The following is a 12,791-nucleotide window of genomic DNA, read 5'->3' on the forward strand; positions in this document are numbered from 1 at the left end:
ATCTTTTTCTATTATTGATATCCCTTGCCCATTTTTCTAATGCTACCTTTTTAGAACTTTTTGAAGTTCTCTCTATATTATTCATGTTAACCCTTCACTTATCACTTGTTGCAAATATGTCTTCCAAGTTTTGGGTGTGCATATGTGTTTGTGTGTTGGATGTTTTACGTCATTATTTGAGACTTAATTCACATACAACAAAATGCACAGATTTTAAGGGAACAGTTTGATGACTTCTTACAAAGGTAAACACCCATGTAACCGTCACTCAAACCAAGGAATAAAATAATTTCATCACTTTAGGAAGTTTATCATATCTCCTTGCAGTCATTTCTTTTTCTATTTTTGATACTTTGAACTATTAGAGTTAGATAAATGCTTATAAAGATTCTGCCATAATATCCAGTGTATAATAAGCATTCAGTGTATGAAACTGTTATTATTAATTCTATCTTGGCAATGGCTAACACAATGAGTCGGTACTACTTTAAAGTCCTTTAGGAAGCTAATGCTTCATTTTCTATACACTTCTGATTTCGGTGAGACTCCTCTCCCCCGCCAGTCATGGAGAATATTGCTTTCTTATTGCCATATTCTGCTAACAAATCAGCTAAATTTAAATTCAATAACAAATTCAGCTAAATTTAAATCTCCAGGAAACTGAATTTTAATTAATTCAATTCAACTCACACTAAGACATTTATACCATCTTTCATGACAAGCATCAGAAAATAATTTAAATTCTTATGATTCATCCTTGAGAACAAAATGTCCTTAGACAACGGAACACAGGTGTAATGTATGTTGGTTGGCCTTGCAGTCGCTGTCTCATGCTCTTGGGATGAGAAATAACATAGCCCAGACAAAAAATGAAGACTCTTGATGGTATTCACTGTATTCATTGTGCACCTTCTGCCACAGGAAAAGAAGCTGGTTAACTATCTTACCTGGTTTGATTCAATGATACAAAGAATTATGCAGGTGCTATTAGATAATATAGGAAATTTTTTTTAGAAGAATCACAGGTTCTATGTGAACCTAGATGAAAAAGTGGTAGAGCTCCCATGAGGAATTAAGAGAGTGTGAGATCTGACAGTTGACTACACCTGCAAACAGATCTTTTAAGAGAGAGACACTAACTGCTCCTGTATACTCTCCTAATAAGTCTTCTGTCTACCAATGACACCTTTCTTTGGCCCAGATTAATTAAGCCCAAAACAGTTTTCTGTCACTGAAACTGTTCAGCCACTGGGAGAAGCAGAAAGTTGGGTGAATATTAGTCATAAAATTATGTGTATCTTTACATGTTTTATCCTATCTTCAAGCAGCCTTATCTGAATTTTTAATAAAAACAGCTCAATTATTCATTTATTCAACAGATATCTATTAACCATTTCCTAAAAGTTTTTAGCAATCCTAAAGGAAATTTTTTAAACCTGAATATTCATTGGAAGGACTGATGCTGAAGCTGAAGCTCCAATCCTTTGGCCACCTGATGGGAAGAGCTGATTCACTGGAGAAGACCCTAATGCTGGGAAAGATTGAGGGCAGGAGGAAAAGGGAGTGGCAGAGGATGAGATGGTCAGATGGCAACATCGACTCAATGGACAGGAGGAGTTCGAGCAAACTCCAGGAGATAGTGAAGGACAGGGAAGCTTGGTGTGTTACAGTCCATGGGATCACAGAGTCGGACACAACCGAGTGACTGAACAACAAGTTTTACTAGTCTTGTGTTCTTTGTACCTAGCACCAAGCCTGACACAACTGTTGATGTTTAATAAACATTTGACAGATGAATTAAAGAACGGTAAAAGTTAGGTGACAGATGGCATGGACAAGTTCTAATTCTTACTTTTCTTGACGGAAGTTGAAATAGTTGCCCCTTTCTTTCTTCTTGAAAGCTCTGTTCTTGAAAGTCTTCCTCAATGCTTGCCCCTCAAACTCCCCTGTTTTTCGCTCCTATCTCTTAGGGCAATTCCTGTTGTTCTCTGCGGACTCCTCCTCCTCTCTCTGACTCTTAAATTTTGGTGGTTCTTCCAGAGACTGTCATAGGCCTTCTAAGTCTGCTCACTCTCCCCAGGCCATTTTATCCATCTCCTCAGACAACACACTCCTGTTTTGTTTTTTTAAGCTAGTTTGAGTGGAATATCTGGTCTTTTGTAAGCAGTGTCCCAGCTTATTCAGTGCTCAATAAATACTTATTAAAAAGTATACCAGTTATTGGGGAGAAAACTTGAGACAAGACTCTGGGTCAAAGAAATAAACAGCATAAGCAAAAAAGGAAGTTAAGTTTTGGACAGCTTACATTTCTGTTCTCTCTCAGCACCCCACAGATGCAAGGTTTTTGATGTCTCTTAAAGCACCTGTCTTAAGGTTCCTTCTTCATCCCTCAAACTGTCATACATAAGAATCATGGTATACTACAAAGAAATGATTTGTTCGGTTTTGTTCAAAGAAGGCTATGCATTTTGTTCATGCTCTGAACAGAAAGATTCAAGGCAAGGTTACAGAACTTATTCATTATATCTATATTAAGCTATTAGAATCAACCCTTATACCAACCATTATGATGTCACTTCTTCTTGACAAGCACCAGGGAACAATTCCTATTCTTAATTTATAACCAAAAGATCTGCATAACTTGTGTCATATTCAAACAACATGCATTATGATTAGAGCACTGCCAATTCATGAGGGCATGATTTCACTATTTCTTCCGCATTATCAAATTACACATGTATTGAAATTATATCTTCTGAGCTCATCCTGTGTAATTTCGATGTTGCAGCTTTTCCATACACACAAAACCTTCATTTCTGTTTCTTAACATAATTCAAACACAGTCTATCTTTGACAATCTTATTTATAGCACACTCATCTCTTTTTTAAAATTAGAAATCCAAAATTTATATACTAAAGAATTTATATAACAAATATATGAAAAGGGCCATCAATTGGCTTTTGTAACTCTTAAACCCTGATTCTAAATTAACTTTCAGTTCAGTTTCTCAGTAGTGTCCGACTCTTCGTGACCCCATGGACTGCAGTACGCCAGGCTTCCCTGTCCATCACCAACTCCCGGAGCTTGCTCAAACTCATAAATTATTAACCTTAGCAGTTGCTAAAATGCACTGACAGAGGTTCACAGACTTAATCAATAACAGCGCTCAAATTTTAGTTATACCTGAAGATCACACTAAATTTAAACAATATGCTTGTAAAAGGTACCTAAATGTAAAATTTAACAAATAGACATGTCTCACTTCAACTGTTCAGTTCAGTTGCTCAGTCGTGTCCGACTCTTTGCGACCCCATGAATTGCAGCACGCCAGGCCTCCCTGTCCATCACCAACACTTCAACTGTAGCCTTGCCTAAATTTTCCATAGTCATGGTACCCACTGCCCTAAAATATCCCATATTGGATATAAATGCTCCAACACAGTGTATAACAAATGAAAACTGAAGTTTTCACTTATAAAGTAGCTTGATGTGAGACCTTATGGACTTCTAGTTAAAATAGTTAATAAGGCCCAATGCAAATTAAAACAAAGCCTTCAAGGAAAAAAATGTTATTACATATAACCTAATTAATGAAGGGGTGACCATTCTCATGACTTCTACATTTAATAGACCAAATTCACTTGGTATTAAACCTTGAAAAAATAAAGGGCACTGCAAGGTGGATCACTATAATACTTGACGTGCATGTGCATGTTAGGTCGCTTCAGTCGTGTCTGATTCTTTGCAACCCTATGGACTATAGCCTGCCAGTCTCCTCTGTCTGTGGAATTCTCCAGGCAAGAATTCGGGGGTGCACTGCCATGCCCTCCTCCAGGCGATCGTCTCAACCCAAGGATCGAACCTGTGCCTCTTGTCTCCTGCATTGGCAGGAGTTAGTGGTTCTTTACCACTAACACCACCTTGGAGTTGATATTTAACACTGGTGTCCTATCCATTACGGCCCCATATCAATACTCAGTATTATTAAACTTACTGACTTGGTCAACAGCTCTCAGTATTTTGCTCTTATAGATTTGGCTAACATGTTCTATTCAGTGTCTACTTCTACAGAGTCTCAGCTGTGGTTTGCCTTTATCTCCAAAGGGACATCATGACTTTTCCAGGCTACCTGTGGGGTACCTCTGTAGTTTTGCCACAGCACAAGGTCTTAACCACATCCACCTTCCTCCAGGAGCACAGGTATGAAATCACACTGGTGGCATCCTCCTCCAAGAAGATTCATTTGACATACTCACCGTTCTTTGATAAGAGACAATTTTTGAGGTGTTGCTACAGAGGCCAAATACAAACAAGAATTTCAGGGCCATAGCTGGCAACTGCTGAACAAAAACTTAAAAAAAGAAAAACCTTCCATCTTCATTCCTGTTCTAACAAGTAAATAAATGATCCTTAAACTAGCTCCCTCACCAACTAACATCAGTTACGCCTAGCCTCCAGCTAAACTAACCACCCCCTTATCTTCATTTATCCTGTGGAGTAGGGGAGAGGAGATCAAAGGACAAATACATTGTGCTTTAATATTTCTCAAGGCTTGTAGCACAGCTGCATATTTAGTCCCTGAGTGATGTGTACATTATTCACTTATGCAGTCGGCACTGACAGTCGACAGTGCTGGGTTCAGTGCTCCGCCTTGGAATATGAACAATGGAAACAATGGATGAGGCACCATCTGTCTCACTAGGAGCTCAGAAGCTCTAGAGAATTCTTCTCAAAAAAGGGAATGAAAAGAAGTCAGTTGTTTTTGCTCAGTTTTTAGTTTTATCCAAGTTATAACTTAAGTCAAATTCCTCTATACATCTTTGCTTCTAGTCATGACAGAATTATTGTTACTGTCAGTCGTTAACTCATGTTCAACTCTTTGGAACCCTATGGACTGCAGCATGCCAGTCTCCTCTGTCCTTCACTGTCTCCCAGAGTTTGCTCAAATTTATACCCATTGAGTCAGTGATGCTATCTAACCATCTCATCCACTGCCGTCCCCTTCTCCTTTTGCCTTCAATCTTTCCCAGCATCAGGGTATTTTCTAGTGAGTTGGCTCTTTGCATCAGGTGGCCAAACTACTGGAGCTTCAGCAACAGTCCTTCCAATGAATATTCAGGGTTGATTTCCTTTAGGACTGACTGGTTTGATCTCTTTGCAGTCCAAGGGACTCTCCCTGGACTTGCAATCCCACTGAAAACAAGGAGAAAATGGGACAAAATATATGAGACAACTTTTTCAGGCACTGAAACAGGGAGATCAGAATCACAGCCTTTGGGATAGGAATGACAAGTAGTGGTAAACCTGGGGCAATTCTGCTTCTGTTGCACAGACAGGTAAGCCTAGCAAGACAGGTGAGGTAGGCACTCCCTCTTCCTGAGTGAGAAGGCACAGACCCACCCAAGTTCCAGGCAGCTGCAGCAGCCTCTAATTTGGGGGGCAGGCTACTAAAGAGGAGGCTGTTACCCAACAAAGTGGGAGTAAAGAGGCCTGAGTAAGGGGTGCAGCGTAAGAAGTAGGGGTGGGATTAAGACGTCAGGAAAGCCACAAAGCCACACAGTATACCTTAGAGCCACACAGCTCTAAGCCACACCCTAGACCAAGGGCCCCACCCTAAAACTAAGTTCATAATGAAAACAGAGCTGCCCAAACACTAAAAACAGGACTAACAGGATCCAAAGATTTTCCAAGCAATCTAATAAATGCTGGGATAAAAATGAAACACTCTTTAAAGGAGGATGTCATAATCAAAATTCATCACAATGTTATCACCCACAGTATCCAGCATAAAATCATAAACACCGAGGTGTATACATATAATGAAATACTTGGTAAACTGAATGATTGAAATGTTGTTTATGCAACAACACAAGTGAATCCAATAGACACTGTATGAAGCTAGATTTAAGTGCATGCTGCTGCTGCTAAGTCACTTCAGTCGTGTCTGACTCTGTGCGACCCCACAGATGGCAGCCCACCAGGCTCCCCCGTCCCTGGGATTCTCCAGGCAAGAACACTGGAGTGGGTTGTCATTTCCTTCTCCAATGCATGAAAGTGAAAAGTGAAAGTGAAGTCGCTCAGTCGTGTCCAACTTAGCGACCCCATGGACTGCTGCCTACCAGGCTCCTCCGCCCATGGGATTTTCCAGGCAAAAGTATTGGAGTGGGTTGCCATTATACTGTATAATTCATTATATAAAATTCAAGTACAGGAAAAACTAATCTATAGTAAAAAAAAATTAATAGTAATCGAAACAGTGGTTACGGGGACTTCCTTGGTGGTCCAGTGGCTACGACTCCACACTCCCAATGCAGGAGGCCTGGGTTCAGTCCCTGGTTAGGGAACTAGATCCACACGCCACAACCAAGACCCAGTGCAGCCAAATCAATAAATAAATATTAAAAAAAAAAAACAACACAAAAACAGTGGTTACCTGAGGGGTGGGAGTAAGAAGTCCTTACCTGACTGCAAGGAGACATGGGAAACTCTCAGGGGTGATGAAATTGTTTTATCCCTCAGTTTTGGTGGTGGTTACACAGGGGTTAACCTTTGTCAAAACTCATCAAACTGTCCACTTAAAATCTGTGCATTTTATTGTATGTGAATTACATTTCAGGTTGATTCCCTGGTGGCTCAGATGGTAAAGCGTCTGCCCTCAATGCAGGAGACCCTGGTTCAATCCCTGGGTCAGGAAGATCCCCTGGAGAAGGCAATGGCAACCCACTCCAGTACTCTTGCCTAGAAAATTCCATGGATGGAGGAGCCTGGTGGGCTATAGTCCATGGGGTTGCAAAGAGTCAGACACAACTGAGCGGCTTCACTTTACTTTACTTTTACATTTCAAAAACTGATTAAAATTTAAAGAAAAAAAAAGCAAAGAAAAATATAGAATGATGTTTTGCATGGCAACACAGCTTTTTATGCAGGTCAGAGAGGATTTCCTTACTCAGAAAACACATGTACATTTATTGAAGTCTTTGTAAGTTGATTTACGCCGCCTTGCAAGAGCTGATTGTTAAAATTTTACGAACTTTGCAAGCTAGCTGTTAAAACTATTGTTAGCTCAAAATCACCCAAGGCAGAAGTCTTCACAACACATTAGAAGTCAGATCTCCCCAAACCAGCTCCCACCCAAGGGCTAGTTTATCAGCAACACAACTGGATTTATGATTTATATTAAAATAAAGATCTGCATCGCACGTCATGTCTAGAGTTGTGGTCAATAAACTTTCCAAGATATAGTTCTACACAAAGTATTTGTATTAATGGAGACTATCAAGACCTCCTTCCCTGCTCCCCTTTTAATCCTATTACCACTTCTTGCAAACAAGGAATTCAGATCTTTCGTCTGTTGAATCTTGGATGTGCCTTCATGTCACTCATGACATGCTCATGCTGCTACTTATTCTTTCGGTTTTGACATTATTGACTGTTTCCCACTACGGAAGATATGAATTCAGTCTTCTTTCCCACAGAACACCTGCCAACATCAAAACCACATTCCACACCACTCCTATGCCTCCAGCGTTGTGTTATACTTTTAGTTAGATCAATATTCAGTGTTTATACTAATATGGTTATGAAAATATTCACAGCTGAGCTGTCTAGTATTATGATTAGTATTACTTTTCCTTCCTTGCACAACTTTTTGTTTTCTCTGGAGTTACTGGTATTTCTATGCCTTTTTAATTTGCCTTGTTTTCTACTTATTTATCACTGATTTATACCAAAAATTCTATCCAATTATCTAAAATTTCTCTCAATAGTTCCAACATATCAGGTATTTCAGTAATTTACCCTTCTGGGAAACATGTCTCTGGAGGCTGCTGTCATCTGGATTGACTGCTCTCCAGGGTGGTACCCAGTTATGATTCTGGAATTTACCTTCCCCCTATCTGTGAGATTCTCATCACCTCCCTTGCAAATTGTTAAATCAATTGTTGGACTGTTCTTAAAGTATTGCTGTTGAGAAGTCCAAAGCATTCTGACTCTTGATCCCTAAGAGATGACTCATTTTTCACTTTATATTCTGAAATTTTGTAATGATGTCACTTGGAGCAGGTTTTGCATTGATTCCACTGGACCTTTAAGAGTCTTTCGATCTAAAAACTCATACCCTTTAATTCTTGAAAATGTTCTCTTCTGTTTTTTTCTGCCCCTTCTAAACGTCTGTTATTCAGATGTTGAGCAAAATGAACTTCTCTAATATTTCCCATTTTTTCATGTCTTTTTGCAGTACTTTCTGAAAGATTTCCTCAACTTTCTTTAGGTCTTTTAACTCTTTCATTACTTTTTGAAAACATCTGCTAACACATTTTAAATTTCATTTATTTGTATCCTATAACGGCAGATATCTTCTCATCTCTCTGAGGATATCAATGCAATTTGCTTTCTTCTCTAATTGTTTGGACAGGTCCTCTTTATGTGAAAGGCATGTTGTGTGAATATGGACTGTCTCCATTCAAGAGTGAAAGTGTGAAAGGCTAATTGAAGCTCTAGATGCATAGGTGGTACTTGTCAACCGTGAGTTTAACTCTGGGATTATCTGGCTGAACTGCTTCATTAAAAAATTCCTTTCCTCAAGTCTTTCCTTTTGAGCTTGTAAAATTCCTCAGATTAAAATATTTCAATCTTTTGCTTAGAGCAGTATGGTTCTAATGTGAGTGTGCATCAGAATCAGCTAGTGCTTGTGTGTGCTCAGTCACATTCGTGATCCCAGGGACTATAGCCCGCCATGGTCCTCTGTCTGGGGATTCTCCAGGCAAGAATACTGGAGTGGGTTGAAATGCCTTCCTCCAGGGGATCTTCCCAACCCAAGGATCGAACCCAGATCTCCTGCAATGCAGGTGGATTCTTTATCATCTGAGCCACCAGGGAAGCCCAATGGTTAAGAATCAACCTGCCAATGCAGGAGACTCAGGAGATGCAGGTTTGATCCCTGAGATGGGAAGATCTCCTGGAGGAGGAAATGACAACCCACTCCAATATTCTTGCCTGGAGAATCCCCATGGACAGAGGAGCCTGGTGGGCTGCAGTCATTGGGGTCACAAAGAGTCGGACACAACTGAGTGACTAAGCACAGAATAGCACATCCTTTACCACTGTGCCACCTAGGAAGCCCACAGAATCAGCTATGAGGTTTGTTAAAACACTGGGCCCCACCTACAGAGATTCTGATTCACAGGTCTGGGATAGGGACCTAGAATTTGCATTTCTAACAAGTTCCTAGATAATACTAATGCTGCAGGCCCTAGGAACATACTTTGAGAACACTGGTTGGCCTGGATTGCCCACAAGACCTCAGTTAAAGTACTGGATTACAATCTTCAGAATGTAAGGTTTAAAAATCCCTCTGTTTCCAATAACTATACTGTCCTCAATAGCGCCTACAGTGCTCTATCCAGAGATCCTCTGTTTTAAGCCAGAAAATAAGGCTTAAATATTCTGCCAGAGTAAGGGATGTTCCCTAATTGGGATGGGAAATAGGACTGAGCTTCTCAGTGTTTCTTAAGCATATATTCAATCAATCCCTTTGTTTCCAATCCCACTTTCACTTTCATTTCCAGAAATACACAGCACTGCCAATCTTCAAGTGTTCTGAGGATTCTTTGGGGGCAAGTCAAGATGGTTTTGGAGAAGGAAATGGCAACCCACTCCAGTGTTCTTGCCTGGAGAATCCCAGGGATGGGGACGCCTTGTGGGCTGCCATCTCTGGGGTCGCACAGAGTTGGACACGACTGAAGCGACTTAGCAGCAGCAGCAGCAGCAGCAGCAAGGTGGTTTTCACCTTTTTGCCAGTTTGGGCTCTTCATCAAATTTTATGAGTCATTTCCCATTCATCCATCTATTTCCCAACTTCCAAAATCATATTGCTATCAAGTCTCTACATCATCTTCTCTTTATCCATTAGGACTTTAAAAGAAAATCATTTTACTATCATTTCAGTGGAGTTTGGGAGAGAAACAGAGGTAAAAGTTTGTGTTCAGTCTGCTAACTTCATTTGGAAGTTAGAAGAGTGAACATGGGAACCATGTTCCCAGACTCTGATTATATCTCAGAATATAAAACAAACAGGATGTACTCAAAGCACACTGAACCATCCTCAAAAGTTACACTAGGCTGGTCAGTTTTACTCGTGTCAGACTTGGCAAAAGAAATCAACTATGTTTGTATAGTGAAAAGTCTGTTTCACAGCTTTAGACTGCAATTCTCCCAAAGCCAGTGTGCCACAGGTCTGTAATACAAGATACATATATGAAATACTGGTGACTCAAAGCAAGAAACCAAAGGATGTGAACAAGATAGTTTATCTTTGCATATAAAGAGCAACAATAAAATCATTAATACCATGCTAAGATATTCTTATCTTTTTCATATTATCTTCTGCCCAACAACAATTAAAATTATACTTCACTGAACAAATATCCAATGTCAGAATTATGGTGGTTCCATTATGTACTCTGTCTCATCAAATCTTTACACAATCTGCTAAGATGGGCATTATGTGTTTTAATCTTTTAATGCCAATTAGGAAACTGATATCTAGAAAAGGTAAGAAACCAGTTGAAGGCCATACAGGAAGGGCAGAGCATAATAGAACTGTACGCTTATCTTATTCTAAAGCCCCAACATAACCATTTTGATATGACATGAGTTAAAAGCAAATAAAAACATTTATTTTGAACATAAAATAAATTTTGTTTTTATAATAAACCAAGCTGATTTTGTAATGTAACGCAGCATATTTGAATTCAAGTTTTTTACAGATTTGGACCACATCTTATTTTGTGTAGGTGTGGGACCCATACAGCACCCAATAGAGCAAAATATCATTAAATTGAAGACTTATAATTTAGTAGCTCTATGAGTAATACACAAGAACCAATTCATTTATGATTATTATAAATATAAATGGTATGTTATGAGATGGATTTCTGCCAAAAGAATCAACAGGACAGAAAAGCCTTCAGAGAGACACAGAGCTTGTTAACATTACTTTGCACTATCTTCTGTTTTTTTTTAAACAAAAATAGATTCTAAGCATTTGAACCAACAAGGTGGTTTTCCCAAAGGATATTCTCAGGGTGGATATTCTTGCTTTAGTTTATATAGGTCATTCTGAAGTTTTATGTTCTCTAGGGAGACTTCTAAATGAAGAATTTAATCAGAAAAGGGAGATTCAGCTAGAGAGTAATCAAGTTTTAAAATCTAACAAATAAAGGAACACAGCTTCACTTACTACCCTAAAGTGGAAGCAATCTGGTAGACAGATAAAAGAGTGGGCAACAGGAGGGAGGTGAAAAATAAAAGAAAAAAATATTTTTAAGCTTGTTTGGGAGAAGCTCTAAAAGGAAATGCAGAGATGTTAACAATTAGGAGGAGGAGGAGATGGAAAGGAAAAAAATGTGCTTACAACTGCCCGTGAAATAAATGTCTTTGTTACAGGACCACAGGATCCTGTTTCCTGGGAAGGGGAAAAAAATTACTCAGCTACACGTTTTTATGTTATGTCAGGCCAAGAGATATGTCATAGAGTCATACAAAGTAAAATGTCATTAACTAATACTGAGTTGTTCACTCCATTTAAAAGGACTTGTTAGGAAAACCACCACAAAATGTGTTGTCCAATTTAGAAGACAGCTTAACCCATCTGGAAAAGACAAATATTTTATTGGTCTGTGCATTAATGCCCCCCCAAAGATGTCCACACCCTAATCTCCAAAACCTATGAATATGTTCAGTTACAGGGCAAAGAGGAACTCAGGTTGCAAATGGAATTAAGTCTGCTGATCAGCTGAGCTTCCTGCCAAAGCGCAGCCCTGACAACACTTTTCATTTAGTCCAAAGACTCACATCAATCTGTATAACTGTAAGATTTAACAGTTGCTGTCTTAAGCCACTAAACCTGTGGCAATGTGTATAGAGTCAACAGGAAACTAACAGGATTGAGCAGTCAGTATATGTAAACTCATTGTTGGTCTTACTCTCCGAAGCAAGCTAACAGACTCTCATTTAACTGAGCGTGCAAAGTACAAATAAAATCATCACTTTTTTGTTAACAAAAACTGACTCTGCTTCTCACTATTTTAAATAATTACATTTCCATACTGTAATGTAAACAACTTTCATTTAAATAATTACATACTCCATACTGGAGTGGGTAGCCTATCCCTTCTCCAGGGGATCTTCCTGACCCAGGAAGTCTCTTGCATTGCAGGCAGATTCTTTACCAACTGAGCTCTCGGGAAGCCCAATTATATTTCCAGTTAAACCTAATTAATGAAGTTTTCGGAGAAGGCAATGGCACCCCACTCCAGTACTCTTGCCTGGAAAATCCCATGGACAGAGGAGCCTGGTGGGCTGCAGTCCATGGGGTCGCTAAGAGTCAGACGCGACTGAGCGACTTCACTTTCACTATTTACTTTCGTGCACTGGAGAAGGAAATGGCAACCCACTCCAGTATTCTTGCCTGGAGAATCCCAGGGATGGGGGAGCCTGGTGGGCTGCCGTCTATGGGGTCGCAGAGTCGGAGACAACTGAAGTGACTTAGCAGCAGCAGCAGCAATGCAGTTTTATAAAAACAAAAAATAGAACTGAATTAAACAATTAAATGTAGCCCGTTTAACACAATATTGTCATTGCGTAATACTCATTCGGTTCGGCCAAGTCTGCTTCTTTCCACACTTGTAGGATGCTGCAAGGAGCAAGGATGACAAGGAGATAGGAATTTTAAAGTAAAGCTTTAAAGGAAACACATCTCTGGTGATAAAGCTGATTGACAGGTCAATTA

This window comes from Bos mutus, chromosome 26 (genome assembly GCF_027580195.1).
Source record: "Bos mutus isolate GX-2022 chromosome 26, NWIPB_WYAK_1.1, whole genome shotgun sequence".
Lineage (NCBI taxonomy): Eukaryota > Metazoa > Chordata > Mammalia > Artiodactyla > Bovidae > Bos > Bos mutus.